At 34.1% G+C, this 16491-nt stretch overlaps 2 protein-coding genes across 7 annotated transcripts in view; one reads left to right on the top strand and one right to left on the bottom strand.

Annotated features, from left to right (window-relative positions):
- The window catches only part of LOC106670563, a 166663-nt gene that overhangs the window by 124869 nt on the left and 25303 nt on the right, over positions 1-16491 (bottom strand). For both annotated transcript variants that reach the window (XM_014401032.2, XM_024228406.1), the window contains one exon: positions 2622-2665. The gene's annotated coding sequence lies outside the window, so the exon portion shown is untranslated. The remainder of the gene's footprint in view (positions 1-2621; positions 2666-16491) is intronic.
- Positions 14121-16491, top strand: part of LOC106670560 (coagulation factor VII-like) — a 91892-nt gene continuing 89521 nt past the window's right edge. For 3 of the 5 annotated variants that reach the window (XM_014401027.2, XM_014401026.2, XM_014401023.2), the window contains exon 1: positions 14122-14380. The gene's annotated coding sequence lies outside the window, so the exon portion shown is untranslated. Of the gene's footprint in view, positions 14381-14551; positions 14827-16491 lie in introns of those variants that run through there. The other 2 variants (XR_002910561.1, XM_014401024.2) reach the window with 2 other exon arrangements.

Raw genomic sequence — 16491 nt, 5'->3', positions numbered from 1 at the left:
TATTTTGAACGACAAAAGATGGCGATGTGCAGAATAGTGCATAATAGTCCAAAACAGCCAGGCTAGGCGGACCAGGATGGTAGAAATTGGCCGTTTTCCTAGAGTTGATTGTAAATAACAACCATTGGGAAGAAAGATTGTCGCACAATGTAAGTAAATTGAACATTTTAAAATTATTATTTCGAACGACAAACACATACAAAAAGTATCGAAACGAGTCTGAGAGACTAAAGCATTGAGACTACGAGGACCAGGATGATTTATTTGTAAATGGGAAAATACAGGTTCAGACCGGATAGATCTAAGGCTAGACAGACCAGGATGGTAGAAAAAGGCAGTTTTCCTAGAGTTGATAGTAAAATAATAACTATTGGGAAGAATGTATGGCGCACAATGTATGTCAAATTGAACATTTTCATCCTGAAATTATTATTTCGAACCACAAACACCCACAAAAAGATTGTAAACGATAAAAATGAAAAAAATTCACTTTAAAAAAAATTATATTCAATGAAAATTAAAATAGACTTTTTTCAAACTAAATTCACCCTTTTGTAAACTAAATTCCCCGATTTGTAAATAAAAATTCGCCCTTTTACAAATTAGATTCACTCTTTTGCTAATTAAATTCACTCATTTACTAATTATGTTCACCATTTTTTTTTCAATTAAATTCACTATTTTTCAAATTAAATTCGCTCTTTTGCTGAATAATTCACACTTTTGCAAATTAAATTCACCTTTGAGTAAATTATATTCTCCCTTTTCCAAAGTTCATGACTGCTCTGACCAAAATCTTACCACAGGCTAGACGTGCCAGGATAGAAGAAATGGACCGTTTTCATAGAGTTGAGAGTAAATCAGTGTAATTAATTAATAATTAATATAATAATAAATATTACGAAACTTTATTTGCACAAAAATATCATCTTCTAAATTACTTTATAATTTTGATGGACAAACCCATCACAGAATCTCTAAACAACGAGACTTGGTGAACCCCATCAGGACCGCTCAGATTTCAAGAAAAAATCTTGTGATCAAAAATAATGTTGAATTCCCTTTGAGAATAAAGGTCCATAAAAAAAAATAATAAAAATAAATAAATGATTTTCGTCCTAACATTCTAAAATCATTTTGAACGGCAAACCCATCCGTAAAGATGGCGTAACGAAGAAAAAACGAAAAGATCTCAGAGACCAAGATATTGAGGCATATAAAAACCAGGATGATGAAAATTTCACATAATTATCGTAAATGTATTTTTTTTAAAATAAATGCTTATAAAATTTATATAAATTATCCAATTTTGGTTGTTTTTTCGCGTTCAGATACCAAAACGGCGAGACTGGGCGGATGGTGGGAAACTAGAAAACTACAGATTCATGAGATCTCAAACTTTAAGATAGTCTAAAATTATTATTTTAAACTTTCTGGTCTAGAGATATGAGGGTTGTTTGATCGACAATATATAAACAAATTAAGGATATTGAGTTTTTGGCTGAGAAAATGTTTTTCGTTCAAATAACTGATTTAAAAATTTTAATTTGTGTCTGAAAGATGTATTTTTGCTAAAACTTAGATTAATTTAACATACGCTAAGCGAACGACAATCTCACCATTGAAGATGGCAATAAACCAAAAACAGCAAGGTTGGTGGATCAGGATAATCGGAATTACCCATTTTGCTTGAGATGATTGTAAATAATAACAAAAAATTTGTTTTACGTAAATCTATTTGAACAAAATGACTATTTTTTCGATTTTTTTTCAAACATAATGTTGAAAGCATCATTTCATTTCTATTCACGTTAGAGAGAAAGATCGAAAGATGGATCAATTTTATTCTTGATTATTTTTTTAACAATCAATACACAAAATAAACTGTCGAAACGAGACTTAGAGACAAAACCGGTGAGACTAAGCGGACCAGAATTATTGGAAATGATAGAAATTCAGCTTCATTACCACAGACTTCAGAAATATATCTAACAAAACAAAATAGTTTAGACCTTCTCTTCTAGATGTTCGAGGGTTGTTTAATTGACACTTTATTTGAAGAAATCGAGGATATTGAGGATATTTTTGTCAATTCCAATAAAAAAAGAGTGAACTATGAATTGATATTTTTTGTCTATCATCATTTCATCTAATAACATTCTCAGAAATGATTGAATTGAATTACAGAAACATTTAAATTAATAAACAATTGTGTCAAAAGTTGTATACAAGTTAATTTGAATGAACTCCATTTAATCCTAAACCCTTCAACCCTCAATAGAAATCTCAATAACTGAATTGTTCAAAAAAGACAACTCTTACCTATCTAAAACAAGCATCGAGATATTCAACTGTTTTCATTTTATGAATAAATATAGTAACAATATTAATATTTTAATTGTAATTTGTCTTGCAAAGCAATTTTATGAAGTCGATTATATTCCAAGAATTATGACATCGCTTGAAGCTTATGCACTTAGAGACCTAGTAGCACAACTTTTTCTAAGTGCCCCAACTTAAATGAATGCCTAGAGTGAAATGTAATACTCAATACAGAGTATAGAATTAAATGTGTTTACTTTTTTTCTATTCCCAAATGTGAAACGAGTGTTGCAGCTTACCTTAATCAGATGGTGATGTATTTCCTTGTAGAAGCACGGACGACCTGAAACAATTAAAACACAAATTAATTATTATGATTTATTAAACGTGACCATTAAATTTCTTTTATATGGAAGGTGTGCTTAAGTTAGTGGTACATTAACAATAGATCATGCTTCATATTAGTTCACTTAGTTGTAAGGTTTAGTTGATCCCATAGTAGACGTTTAATTAGTCACAAGCATTGATTCAGTTCTGTGCTTGTAAGCCGTGTATGAGGATTCGATTTGAGTAACTCGCCTGGCTATTTACAGCTCACAGTAACGGACGACGTATGCGTCGGAGAGTAGAATTTATGCTTTTGGATTTAGGTTTTTAGAATAACGCGCCGTTTGTACGTCCAATGCATAGAGGGGTTGATGTAAATGTAATGGCTTCGTTAATGTAAATATTGCGGTCAAATATGAGAATCGTAGTGCCAAAAGTGGCAGTGTGCACTGTGTATATCAACCGACCCAGGTCCACATGTGAAACTCCTACATCCCTATGCAAAGGAGAAGAAGAAGATTCAACCTAAACTCTAAAAGAGGGTATAAATGGTAGTAGAATGCCCTACGGCCTCTCGAGTAAACCATGATTTGACTGAAAACCTGTTTCCACATCGAGAAAAAGCACTGGGCAGCATTTCTTCCAGTAAGAACATGCAATAATACCCTCAACATGATTGCACTAGTGTAAAGTAGAATGGTGATGCCTGAAACCAAATTGAAGGGACCGGGATAATATTAAAAAATTCGAGAGTGGGATAAATTTGCTTGTAGAGTTTTTCCAAAAATTGTTATAAGCTGATAGAGTGATGGGAATTTGGATAGTAATGAGGTTTGTTAGGTTTAAGGATTGGTCGAACAATGGAGGACTCCTTTTATTAATACATAAACCGGAAAAAATTCATTAACCGTCACATTTATTACGTAGAATGTATGATAAAATATTAATGGTGCTTTGTATGTATTTTCCACCACCGATAAATTTAGGATCAAAAGTGTTAAAAACGCAACTAAATATTTATTGGGAAACAGGTTTAGTGGTAGGACAGTAAACAGGTGCGATTAAAAAGTTAAATGAATAAATGACGATTTGAGAAAATTTAAGGGTGAATAAAGCAGTTGTGTAAACTAGGATCGCCATCCCACCATGGGCTGCATCATCGGTGTATTTAATACGTAGATTTTTGTTCATTTGTATGAGGAATAAAGTACGTACTAATATTGAGCTTGTAATTTGATCGTTACATTTCATTTAGGTTTGTCAGACGTATTTATGCATTTTGCCATCTTCAGTGTGTCTGAAGTATATACAGGAAATCCTTAGGTTTAACGAAGATCTCTAGATAATGGAGATTTCACAATAGACCAATATTGGTCGAGGTCGTAAAATGACTGAGCCTTTTAACCTCAACGTTCAGTGAGTATAACAGAACAACACCATACTTACTAAGACATTAGTTACTTAACGTGACTTAACTGTCGTGTTAATGTTGTCTATTATACTTATACAATTAAGTGGAGTCAATTTCGTAAAATTTCATTAAATGTATTTCGAATATTACTAAAGCGAATACCTAAAGCAATGCTTAGTCGAAAATAAGATAGGTAGGATGGTTAGGGATCCCCATGTTTTTAAAAAATAAAAAAGATTACTAGATGACACGTCAACATGATAAAGTAAATAAAAAAATATATTTAAATTTTTTTATTGTTACGTTACAACAGCGATAGGTAGTTACAAGCTTTATTATTACAATTGTAGACAAGTAACTCTTAGTTACACTTCTATCACAGCAGTATACACATTCCTCACTAGGGAGGAAATTTCGAGATCATTTGCTCTTTAGGCGTCGTCAGGGTAGGTTAGGGATGAAAGGTGTCGGGGTCGGGATGAAGATCCAGGAGGAGTCTGTATCAACTTCTTGCGATTTCGAAATCATGAGGAATTGGAGGTCTGTGTGAAAAGAAAGGTTGGATAAAAAGTAAAGCGTTTGCGCAATGGTTCAAAGGCTTATCGACTAAAGTTGGTTGGTTGAACCCCTCCGTTCACATCCGTATTTCCAGATTGTAGTACAAATATATTATAATATTATGTATTGGGAGATTCGATATTGTCAAGTAGTCTATTGGGTACTATATATTTCTGTAGTTTTATTATTTTGAATCTAGTTTAGGGGTTCCAAGTAAGTCTTTTGTCGATCTAAAGTCCCACATGAGGAAAGATGGACTTGTAGGAAGACATTTTACACATGATTTAATGTCAAATAACTTTTTTAATATGAAGAAGATAAGGAAATCATTACAAATGCATATCCTCACAAGGTCTGTCTTAGCTGCCTTTTTTTAAGCGATAAACCTTGAAAAATAAAGGTAAATTTTCCTTTTTCCTCTTGGTTTTCCATGTTTGGACACTTTTATTGTTTGTTTTTTTCTTGTATAGAAGGTATAATTTATCGTGCCAAACACGAGGGTGATGAGGCTGTTGTGTAACCAATGATAATTGAGGTGTCATAAATAGAAACGGTAAAAATGGCGGCACAAAAGGAGAAACGTAGCCTTCATAAGCAGTCAGACTTGATCATTTCCCACAACAGCGCAGAAGAATATTAATATAATGAAAAAATAACTTCATTCGAATTATTCAAAGAATTAAATTTCGGTTTTAGTTTTTAACTTTAATTTTACCCATCTCCCGGCCATAATGTTTTATTTATTATTCGATAAAGTTCAATTACTCATTGGTAACGCCGATCTGAACAGCAAGAATTGAATGTAGGGAGCTAGTAAAGACAATATTATTAATACCCATTTATATCCTATTAGCAGAAGTTGATTTATTTGGTCATATTAGTAATTTATTCAAAATAACCTTTTTCTCAAATTAATCAGACGTGATATTTCATTTCTAATTGCTTTATTCCTTGTGCATATCAATTTTGTGAAGGAATTTTCAGTTAACAATTATAAAGTTGGAAGATTTCTCTGTGTGGTCTGCGGAGTGATGAACCTATTAATTTGGTCGTTACCGATCATTTTGGTCTGCCTACCCTCGCTATGTTGGTCAGTCAGATGCGATTTGACATTTCGCCGAGTTCATTGTTTGTTCTGTGTGATTTTTGTTAAGCCAAGTCTCTTTTATAAGATCGTGAGGGATGGAATGTGAGATTAAGTATGTTTTAATTATGATATAAATTAATTTATATAGTTTTGATGATAGGCCCATGTAAGTCGTTTGTCAATGTAGCCCAAGATAATCGACTTCATTAGCTTGCACATATCACATTAGCTACATGTTCACATTTTTGTATGTTTACTGTCATTTTCCACCGTTTGAACCTTTGCTCAAGATTTGTGAGATTGATTTACAAGTTTCTGCCTGAGATGATGGGACCTTTATGAGAGAAAAACTCTAAACTAAAAAAGAGTACATCAATTCTGCATCCGGTTCGTTGCGCCAAGGGTAGGAAATAGGAATGTCTGCGGTGTAAATGTGTAGGGGATAGGTCCTCAGAAATTTTCTTGGGGTACCCCTGCATCTGTACAATGTTCCATATCCGATAAATGACTTGCTTCACATCTAGAAATAAACCTTAGCAGCACTCCCTTCGCTCAAGATGTCTACAACGCGATGACACTGTTGAATGGTGGAATGAGAACGTCTGAACTCAAACTAGTGGTCAGGAATAGGGTTGTAGGAATGAAGAATTGGGAGAATGTGTTTAATCAGGAGTTTTTTTTAAAAGGATTTTGCCCAATATTGACAGCTGATTAATTGGGCAGTAGTATGATCGATGGTCCTGAGGTTTTTTAAGCTTTAAAATTATACTGATGAGGGAAAATTTCAATAGAGATGGGGATGTTTCTTGTTCGAAGATGAAAGGAAGAAGATGTAAAGGTAGGTAGGTAAAACTACAGCTTTTTTTAGGGAAGTGTCGAACGATTTTTTTCAATGATCAGGTCAAAACCAGGATCTTATGACTTATGACGTGGGATACTTAAGTACAGTGTGTATGGTATTGGAGTTCTTGTTGAAGAATTCAGTTTTCCAAGGCGAAATCAGGTCGCTTATTTACTCAATGCCTAAGAGACTTAAGACCCTCCGCAAGTCCAGAGGAGGTAGGTAAAATAAATCAATAAATCACTAAATGATTTTCCGGTGTTTTGGTGAATGTTCTTTCAAACCATAATTAAATAATTTTTATTAAAACTTGTAAATTTCTAATCTCGTTTAATTTGGTTTACATTAAAATAAGTATGTTGTAATTAATATAACGATAAAAATGCATATAGTTTGAAATAAACAACAAAACATGAGTGTTCGGTTATTTTTTTATTTATTTTTTGTTTTTACTTTGAGTGTATACACTATTTGACATATCTAATGCATATTAAATGGACTTCTAATATCAAATGAACTTTTGTCATATTTCAGTCCAAAAAGGCTTTCTATTTTGACCTTCTCAACATGTTGTTTTTATTACTTAGTTCAATTAACCATAGATATTGCAAAATCCATATAACTGAACACAGGGAGTTGCTTAGTTTGTGTAATATTATTAATACCAAATTATACCCTATTAGAAGATCTTTAATTGTACTTTTTTGTTAATTTAATTAGCTTATTTGATATTTTGCATCGATTGGCCAAGTGGCCCCAAAATGTCAACGAGTTTAAAAGATGAAGGTCGAGTCATTGACTCGCGTTTCTGGCTGTAGGAAAATTAAAAACCTTGGATAAAAATACAAGCTGGTAGCACATCCCATCAGCGTCGCAGGGATTCAAACCAAAAACGCACGCGACGTGGGCGGTAACAATAATACAAAAACCATCCCAAACGCGAACAAGACCGAAACGGCTGATTATGCAAAAATGTTAATTGCTCGCGGATTTAGATCTAATAGCCCCCAGCAAAAAAAGATTTGACATACGTGCCGCCCCGAACGTACACAAACACATTCTTGAAACCCGGGTCCAGTAATGTCCACGAATTTCTGGGAAAAATGCGCACGCGATGTTCCTTCTTAAGATCCGTATCTAGTTTCGATCCTCTTCATCATTCTCGACTTGACAAGGTTACATCCTGTCTATCGTCACATGATGCACGCCTCTTTGCGACAATCACAAGCGTTATTTCCTGTCTTAAACTTCGTTTCAATACTTCAACGCAGTTTGCGTCAATTAAACAAATTCGACTGACCCTTTTCCACAAGTCTTTTCACTCAACAGCAATAATAGTACAACAAAGTAGTGATCTATTTATAATTTATCTAATTATTATTAACAATCAACAAATTGGTTGTTATATAATTATACAGGTGTGATTCACTAATCGTTCGTGATTCACTAAGAAAGTTCGTCAGGTGCTTCTAAGCCTCAAATGCTTAGTTGCTTGATTAAGCTAAATTTAGTCTCTTAACTTCATCGTTTTCCTATGTAATACTCCAATACTATCCTTTTCCACCCGACAAACCCATTCACTTCTTCCTACAGTCCAATCAGCCTATACTCCCTATCTTTTCAGAAATAGTTCAGAAGATCATTCTCAAACGATTGAACCTTATACTAAACTTCCTCAACCTTCTCCCAGATCACCATTTCGGCTGTCGTCCTCAACGCTCCACCACCACCAGGTCCTTCGCGATATCCTCATACCATGAGCGTAAAGTAAGGTGAGGGTCTCCTGTACAAATTGAAGCGTGTCCTCCCAAATACCTTGTACTTAATCGTACGCTCCTACCAAACAGAACGATTTTCCGAATTCGCCAGGGATCAAACTACTTCGACATATTCCCATCTGGCACAGAGCAGTGTACCCTTACCAACCTTGTACCTCACTTTAGCTCCGATATTCCGAATACACGGACCACTCTCCTACCTTCCTTTGTAGACGACACAACTGTCCTAACCTGATTTTGATCCCGCAATTGCTTTGGAGAAGTTCCAGATCGTCACGGGATTCAGCAACTTTAGAAAGCTTGGAGAGCAACACTGGTTGATGGCTCCCCTCAGGATATAAGTAAACAATAAAATTGTATTGTATTTGATTACATAATTTATATAATTTGTACAGATGATAATTAAATTAATAAAAAAATGGGAAAAAATTCAAAGTTGGTTATTGTCGTCGTGTTTGAAACTTGATAAGATCAAAAAGAATTTTTTCTTGTTTTGCCAATAATTTTCTACTACGGTCATTTGCATTCCACGTACTTTTAAAAAAAATGTTTTAAATTTTTTAAAAATAATCGATTCATCTTCCCTTTTGTCAGGTATTCCGAAAAGGAACTGGAAGCTGTCTCCTACCCCTGTCTTAACCCGTTATGGATTACAAAATTTGTCCTATCACATGTCAAAAAACAGTTATGATCCCCCCCCCCCCCAAATGTATTTACAATTATGATGCAATTATGTTTTCATTATAAGCGTGAATAGGATAACGTTATATTTAATGCAACCGCACCAATACAAAAAAATTAATATAAAAAATTTGAAAAAATGCTATTATAATTTCATTAAAGTATGCAAGTAGTGTTTTTTGCCATAATTTCAGTTTTTGTTTTAAATAAAAGTACCATCATAAATTGTCTTTCAGACCTGTGGGTATTGAACTAACGCTGGCATCTATGAACGTTGAGAATAACTAAGTTAGTTGAAACAGTGCCGTTCTAGTGCAAGTAATTCCTATAGAAAATTTTAACTTGGAATTGACATGATTCCCGATTTACATTTAAACGTATTTGTGTTAATTATCCAATCATTTTTTATAGTTTTGTGAAAACTGTAAAAATTTTATAGGTGTGTCTACACCTTAAAATGTAACTTTATGGAGTACCTAATGGTTTAAAACAGTCAAATCACACCAAGAAGGAGGATTTGTTCAACATTCAAAAACATTCCTTATAAATAATTGAACCAACACAAATATTGACAATTTAGTGTCTTTACTTTTACAACCATTGAGCATAACACATCAAAATCATCACAAAAGTAACATTTCACCATCACACACACACACACACACACACACACACACACACACACACACACACACTATCCTAATAGTCCTTACCTCAATATATATTTTTATACATTTACAGCAGTCAGTAATCTATAGGTTTACAATTATCGAGCAAAACATTAAATAACATAAAATTATTAAAAACATAAGATCCAACAACAACGCCTTCACTCTAAGTCAAGAGGAAATAATAATTTAGAGGAAAAATAATTTAGGAATTACTGTCTCTTTATGACCATAAGGCAGGATAGACAGTGCAAGAATCTGGAAATTGAAATGTTTTTCTATATTTATTTAATAGGATGTTGGGTAGTTAGGACAGCCAACTATGTTTTTTCTACACTTACTTGTCCCAATCGAAGACCGAGACTTTTAGTGAGATTAGGTGATAATAAGAACTTCTAAGTGTTATTATTTAGTATAATCTGATGGACAAATTTAATGCGCCACACAATTTATTTAGTTTGCAATTAAATCCATTATCTTTCTACATTATTAGGATATAATTAGGAGCTATCATAGTAAAAATAAACAATAAATAATGTTTTTGAACTAATCAATCCCATTTGAACAAAAAGTAGCATTATGACCTTCTATTCTGCTACGCCTAAAGATGGCTTGCTTTTAAGTTACTTGTTTTCCTTTAATGATTTCATTTGATATTACTCTTTTTCTTAAACCTTTTTCACTGGCTCCAGTCAGGCATTTGAGGGAATATGACAGTATCAGGGTCATAGCATTATTACAGAAAGGATGAAATGTAGGAGGAAGGAAGAAAGAGCGTGAAGTCACCATGAGACTGAACTTAAATCACTCTACCATAGGAGGGGTTTCTTCAGCGCTTCAGAGAAACAGGAGACACTAAGAGGCCAACACAGGCCGCCTAAGCCTACAGGCCAGAGCGACTTCAGGCTCTTCAAAACCGCAGGATTACAGGAAATGACATAAAAAAATTTGTTATGACAAATCCGAAATGTTTTGATTTCCTCGAGGGCTATAAGAAGAAGGCTCCATGAAAATAACCTCCGGCCTGGCACCCAGCACATGGACCTCTTCTTACCAAAGTCCGAAAATGGCCAGGCTTCAATTCACAAGGGAATATGTGAATTGGACATTTGGAAGATTGGGGTGAGTTCTATTTACAGATGAGGTGAGAGTTGGCCTCAAATCTTCAGATGAGCATAAATTCATTTAGAGATGAGAGAGGAGAAAGGTTTGCTCTATTCTGTATGGTTCCTAAGGTGGCATTCCAAAGTGAGTCACTGATGTTCTAGGGTGGTATATAAATTGGTTGTTGTGCACAGAAGATCACTAACTTTACAGAGGTACTTACAAGACATACCTAAAGAACGTGTCCCCACACACAAAGGGATCAAAAAAGTTAATTTTTTTAACCATTTTTGTATGTTTTTGAATTTTATTTATTTTTTTAACTCAATAATTTTTTTTATAATTAGGTAATAAAAATTTTCTTTTTAAAATTTTTACAACCAAACCTATTTTTGGTATGCATAAACCTATATGCATATGAATAAACCTAAAATCATTCAAATTTAAGGGTGGTGCATTAATTTTGTCCACCATTGTATACCATCTAATGAAAGTTGATTGTGAGTGTTGGTCTGATAGTCAGTGTACACATGTTGAACCATCATTGGATCATTTACTCTTAACCAAATTCAGTTCCTCACTGAAGAAGGATGCTCTTTTTGCTTCTGTACTCAAGAGCATCTTGTTCTTTGTTTCCAAATTTTGTCAGGATTGTTTATGTTCAGTGTGTGAATATTATTTTCTTAGCCTAAGATGCTCATCGATATATGGATCCTTTACCACATAAAGTTTTACGACCTATCAGCAGTGTAACAACTTTCCTAGCAATGGCATCCGTTCTTTGTTTTCTTCTACACCTTCATGTCTTGGGACCTGCACACTAATTGCAATATAGTGTAATCTTGTTTTATGCATCTAATCTGTTTAGTTTGGTTTTGCAATTTGTGAGGAAACATGATTGTGATTTGATTTTGGCCATATACTTTTAGTGTTGCATCTTTGACATTTTTCAATTTGAAGCGATAAACGTAATATAACACAACTTATAAAATACAAAGTATGTCTATAATCAAGAAGATTGTCCTTTCTATAGACTATCTGTTTGTAATTCATTTAGAACCTTTATTAATAGCTTAATTAGTTGTTAAATTAATTAGCTAAAAAATTTAAGTGAAAATAAAGCCAGCAAGTAAGTTCAATATTGTAATAAATAATTAGAATCAGCTAAATTAAGTTTATCACTCTGCTGGCAGGTCCTGAAACAATTTTGTGATATGAAATGGGCTTCATAGAAAAGAAGACATTATGAAATTGAGGAAATAATGGAATTCACTCATTGGGCACAAACAATCTTAAAACCACCTGGTGAGATTTGTAAAAAAAATTCAGAAAGAAGAAACTTTGAATCCTAATAATAATGGGGCATGTGCGGAATGAATAAGAAGAAAAGACCCCAATGCACCTGTTAGACTGTGGTGCTACACTTATCCACAGGAGAAAATGTTTCTGAAAAATCAAGCCTAATAGTAAATTTATTGATGAAGTGGGACTTGCTGGTGTGCTACAGATACAGAGTGGTGTACACATGTATAATAACTCACAAAGGGCAAGCCGTCTACATCTGTTTCCATTCCTCGGCCTAATATAATTCATATTTCAAGATAAATTACCCTACAATTCTAAATTTGATTTAAATTTGTAGTATTTGCTGGAAACTTCATGATATCAATGTTATGGTGATAAAACTATTGGTTAAAAGCAAATGTTCAATCCGTTAAAAAAGTGTACAGGCTCATCCATTGAAAGAATATCTTTAACAAGTCATAACTGACAAGAACTAAGATTTGGATTTATATAAGCTCAAATCCCCATGTGTATGTACATGAGCTTGCTTCTCATAGTCCACCGGCAATTCCAGCTTATGCTGTTTATAGTAAACTGCTGGCAGACTCGATGGGTGGGGGTCAGATCTCAGTCTTATCAGTCCAGCCACTGAGGTTGGGTTCCAGGTGCTGTCAATTCAGTACCAAACGCATGCAGTTCCAAACCCATTTGTACTCATGTTCATTCCTATTTACATACCATTCATTCGATTCTGGCGATGGGGTACTCGATATTCCCCCATCGACCCTCTCACGCATTCACTCTCTATACATATTATACCATTACACATATTATACAATTAACTAACTGAGGATCGATGAAGTACTTGATATTGCCATCAACCCTCACACATCAGACATTCACTTTTTTGCTAATAAATGCATTCACTTTCAACACAAGCTGGGTATACACTACTATTATTACTAAATACAAAAGAACAACCCCATTTATTCCAAGTATCAGAACCGGGGACCCAAATACTTGCTGCCATACTCAACGACAAAAACTATCTTTCTTTCTGTTAATTTAAATTTATATTAGTAGTAAGTGCAACAGTCTATCATGTTGAAAAAAATTTGCTCGTTATTTTTGTTAAGTTTAGAAACTGAGATTTCATGTAAAGGTCTGCATATTCTGATCATTTTGGTCCACCTATTGTCATAGCAGAGCTGAAACGCATCTGAAAGCAAGGTTAGGCAGACAAAAATGACCAAACTTCATTAGAAAGAAATTCAGATATCAATTTCATTGATGACAAATTTGTTACACATTTAAGTTCAAAATTATTCTTTCATACATTTCCTTGGCATTTTTGTTAGCATGGAATTACTACCTCAAACTGTGGACCAGAGTTCATGGTCGACTCGATGCGCAAATCTTCTGGTAGTTTTGATTTAAAAGTTTAATTGTCCTTATTGAGGTTAAAATTGTCCACATGTCATTATCAACAGATAAAACCTGTCAATGTGAAACATAAACCGATGCACCAACTTATTTTAACCTTGGTTCAATACTGACACAAATAGAGTTGATTGTAATGAATTGAAACTAGAACTTAATATTAACAAAAGATAAGACTAAATAGAGAAAAATGACAAAAAGTTTTATATCATTTATATATTATATAGAATTTATATTGGATTACTTTTTTATTTCGTTAAATGTTAAAATAAATAGAAAAATAAACATAATAATAGTTTTTCCTTAATAGTTCCTTGCCTGTGTCTGCGTGAACGGAGATCCACGTAAAATAATGAGTTTTTTCTTCTTTCGTAATTCCAGTTGTAAGAATTTAAAAAAAATTTAACGGTAAAGTTTTTACCCGGCGGGAATGAGGGACCATCAGCAGAAAGCGACACTTCTCGGCGGTAAGAGGATTTTTTTTCCCGGTATGCAAGGAAAGAGGAGGGATGTTCCGATGCCACCTACATATCGATACATTTCAGCTTTCAAAAGTTTTATTATTGTATTAAAAAATAAACAAATAAAAATAATTAAAAATAAATATTTTTCACAAAATGAGTAAAACATCTGTTGAAATATAAATGCATAAATAAAATAGTATATCTATACGACGATACAAATAAAATTACTTATACCGCACACCCCACGGCCCACTAGAAAAGTCGAAAAATTCTAAAAGCGGAATTATTTAGGTTTTTATAACTGTTCGGGTGTGTGTGTCTACAGGATAAATGAAACAATTCAACAAACAGGATCGCAACTTCGAGCATTAATACTTCATGATTTAGAGTTTATTTGCAAATTATACACTGACAGGTAAAAAATTCCACCCACTTGTAATATAACTTGATTTTTATATATTTTTGTATGTTAACCAGTTTCGCGTTTTTTTAATGTTTATAATTGTCTAAAAACGTTTTTAAAAAAAGTAAATTGCTAAGGAAAGTGAAAAAAAGACAGATAAAATTTGTTTTAATTAGGTTTTTAATTAACATTTCGATGTCGCGTATTTTCCTCCTATTGCTTACTTACATCTCAAAGACGGCCCGGCATACTTTCTGCCAGTCTGGAAATGTCTTGGAAGGGGCTGGAGCCCCATTCTTCACAAAGACCTTTCAAGATCGCGGAGTGTGTCAGGAAGCATGATGGACGTGCTTTATTCATCTTTTGAGGTTATCCCATAAATGTTTGATAGGCTTATGAGGTTCAAGTCAGGAGAACGGGCTGGCCAGGTTAAAGGCCCTGATGTTATGCTGTTGAAGGTGCGTTTGTACCAGACTAGGGGGGTTTTCATTCGAATAATGAATAACGGATAATTTTTCATTCGCGCCAATCATCCGAAAGTTTTGTAGATAATTTTTGATCTGATAATGCGTGCCCGTCCCCAAATAACGAATACAAAATTATCTGCCCAGCCATGGATGACGAATCATCTACTTGAGAAATCATCTAGATGAAAAATCATCCGTTATTCGTGGCATAGATAACTTTACTTCATTCAAGTGAGTAGTACGCTTTGTTTGTATTGCACATCATTCGTGTTGCTGTAGCTGATATAGTTTTTCCGTCTAATTAATCCTTCCCCCCTTCTCTCTGTTTCTTACAAAAGTTGATATACAATGAGAAAGGAATTATTTTAATTCCAGTAGGTATGAGCATGAACTTTGGTTTGTATACTAGGTTAATTATCGCTAACGGTGTTGACATTTGTACATACTGGCTATTTTTAAGGAAGTAGCTTCCTGCTAGTTACAACATGAAAGGATTAAGGTTGTTGCTTGGTTTTAGACCCGGAAAAGTTGACCATTAACGATAAAACTTATTTAGCCAAACATCTGTTTATCTGATCGAATAGTACATAAGTAACAACCTGTACGAAAGCTGAAGTATATGATTTACTCTCACTTCGCAGTGGATAGGTTTGCACTTACTACAGTGTTTGTACTATCTTCAATGTCTATTCTATCTCAAATATTGCAACACTATATAGCCGATTTCATCCACTAACAGCCTGAGTAGAAGCAAAATCCATGGAAGTAAAATGAAACTGAATTATGGATCCATCTATACCCTGCCAGTGATCTGTTATTTCCCATTATCTAGATAACACTTTATTCGAATAAACGGTCATCCGCACGTTTCACAAATAATGCATTATCTAGATAATGTGTCATCTAGGTGATGCGTTATCTAAATGACAATCATCTTCACAGAAGATAATTGAATAAAAAAATCATCTGTTCAAGTTATCTAGATAACGATTTATTCGAATAACCCCATTCTCTGGTTTGTACTATGTGAACAATATGTGGGCGGGCATTATCATGCATTAGAATAGGATTGTCGCTGATTTCATCAAGGATAAGGAATGCATGATGTTCTAAAATTTCATCCACATAGCGAGTGGCCGTAAGACCCTTCACAAACAACAACCAACTATGCACGACTCTCCATTGAAATTCCCGCCCACACCATCACCGAGCTACATTGAAAAGGTTGGCTCTGGGAAAAATTACAGGCTTCCTACCTTTCATTTCACCTTCTCCACACTCTTTCACGCCCTTCTGGAGATTGAAGAGCAAATCTACACTCTTGTAAAAAGTACAACAGTCCAAAGACCAATGACGGTGTTCTCAAGCAAATGCGAGTCGTGCAATTCTGTATGTTCTGGCCAATTCTGGTCTTCTTACCAGCGAAAAGCCATCAGTCCATACTGATTTAATCTTCTTCGAGCTATGTGTTTAGAAATTTGGAGACCTCGAACTTCCTGGAGCTGAAGAATTGCTTGAACAACAGTAAGGTGTTGATTTCACAAAATTCTCAAAGTCAAAAAACAGTCATCCTGTGGTTCTGAAACCTAAGGCGTCCAAAATCAGGATACAGTTTCTGGAAAACATCTAACTGCGTCTCACAGATTTTCCTAGGGA

Source organism: Cimex lectularius, unplaced genomic scaffold, assembly GCF_000648675.2.
Source record: "Cimex lectularius strain Harlan isolate CLEC.00 unplaced genomic scaffold, Clec_2.1 scaffold254, whole genome shotgun sequence".
Classification (NCBI taxonomy): Eukaryota; Metazoa; Arthropoda; class Insecta; order Hemiptera; family Cimicidae; genus Cimex; species Cimex lectularius.
Note: the sequence above shows the minus strand (reverse complement) of the source record. Positions and strands in the feature narration are given on the sequence as shown.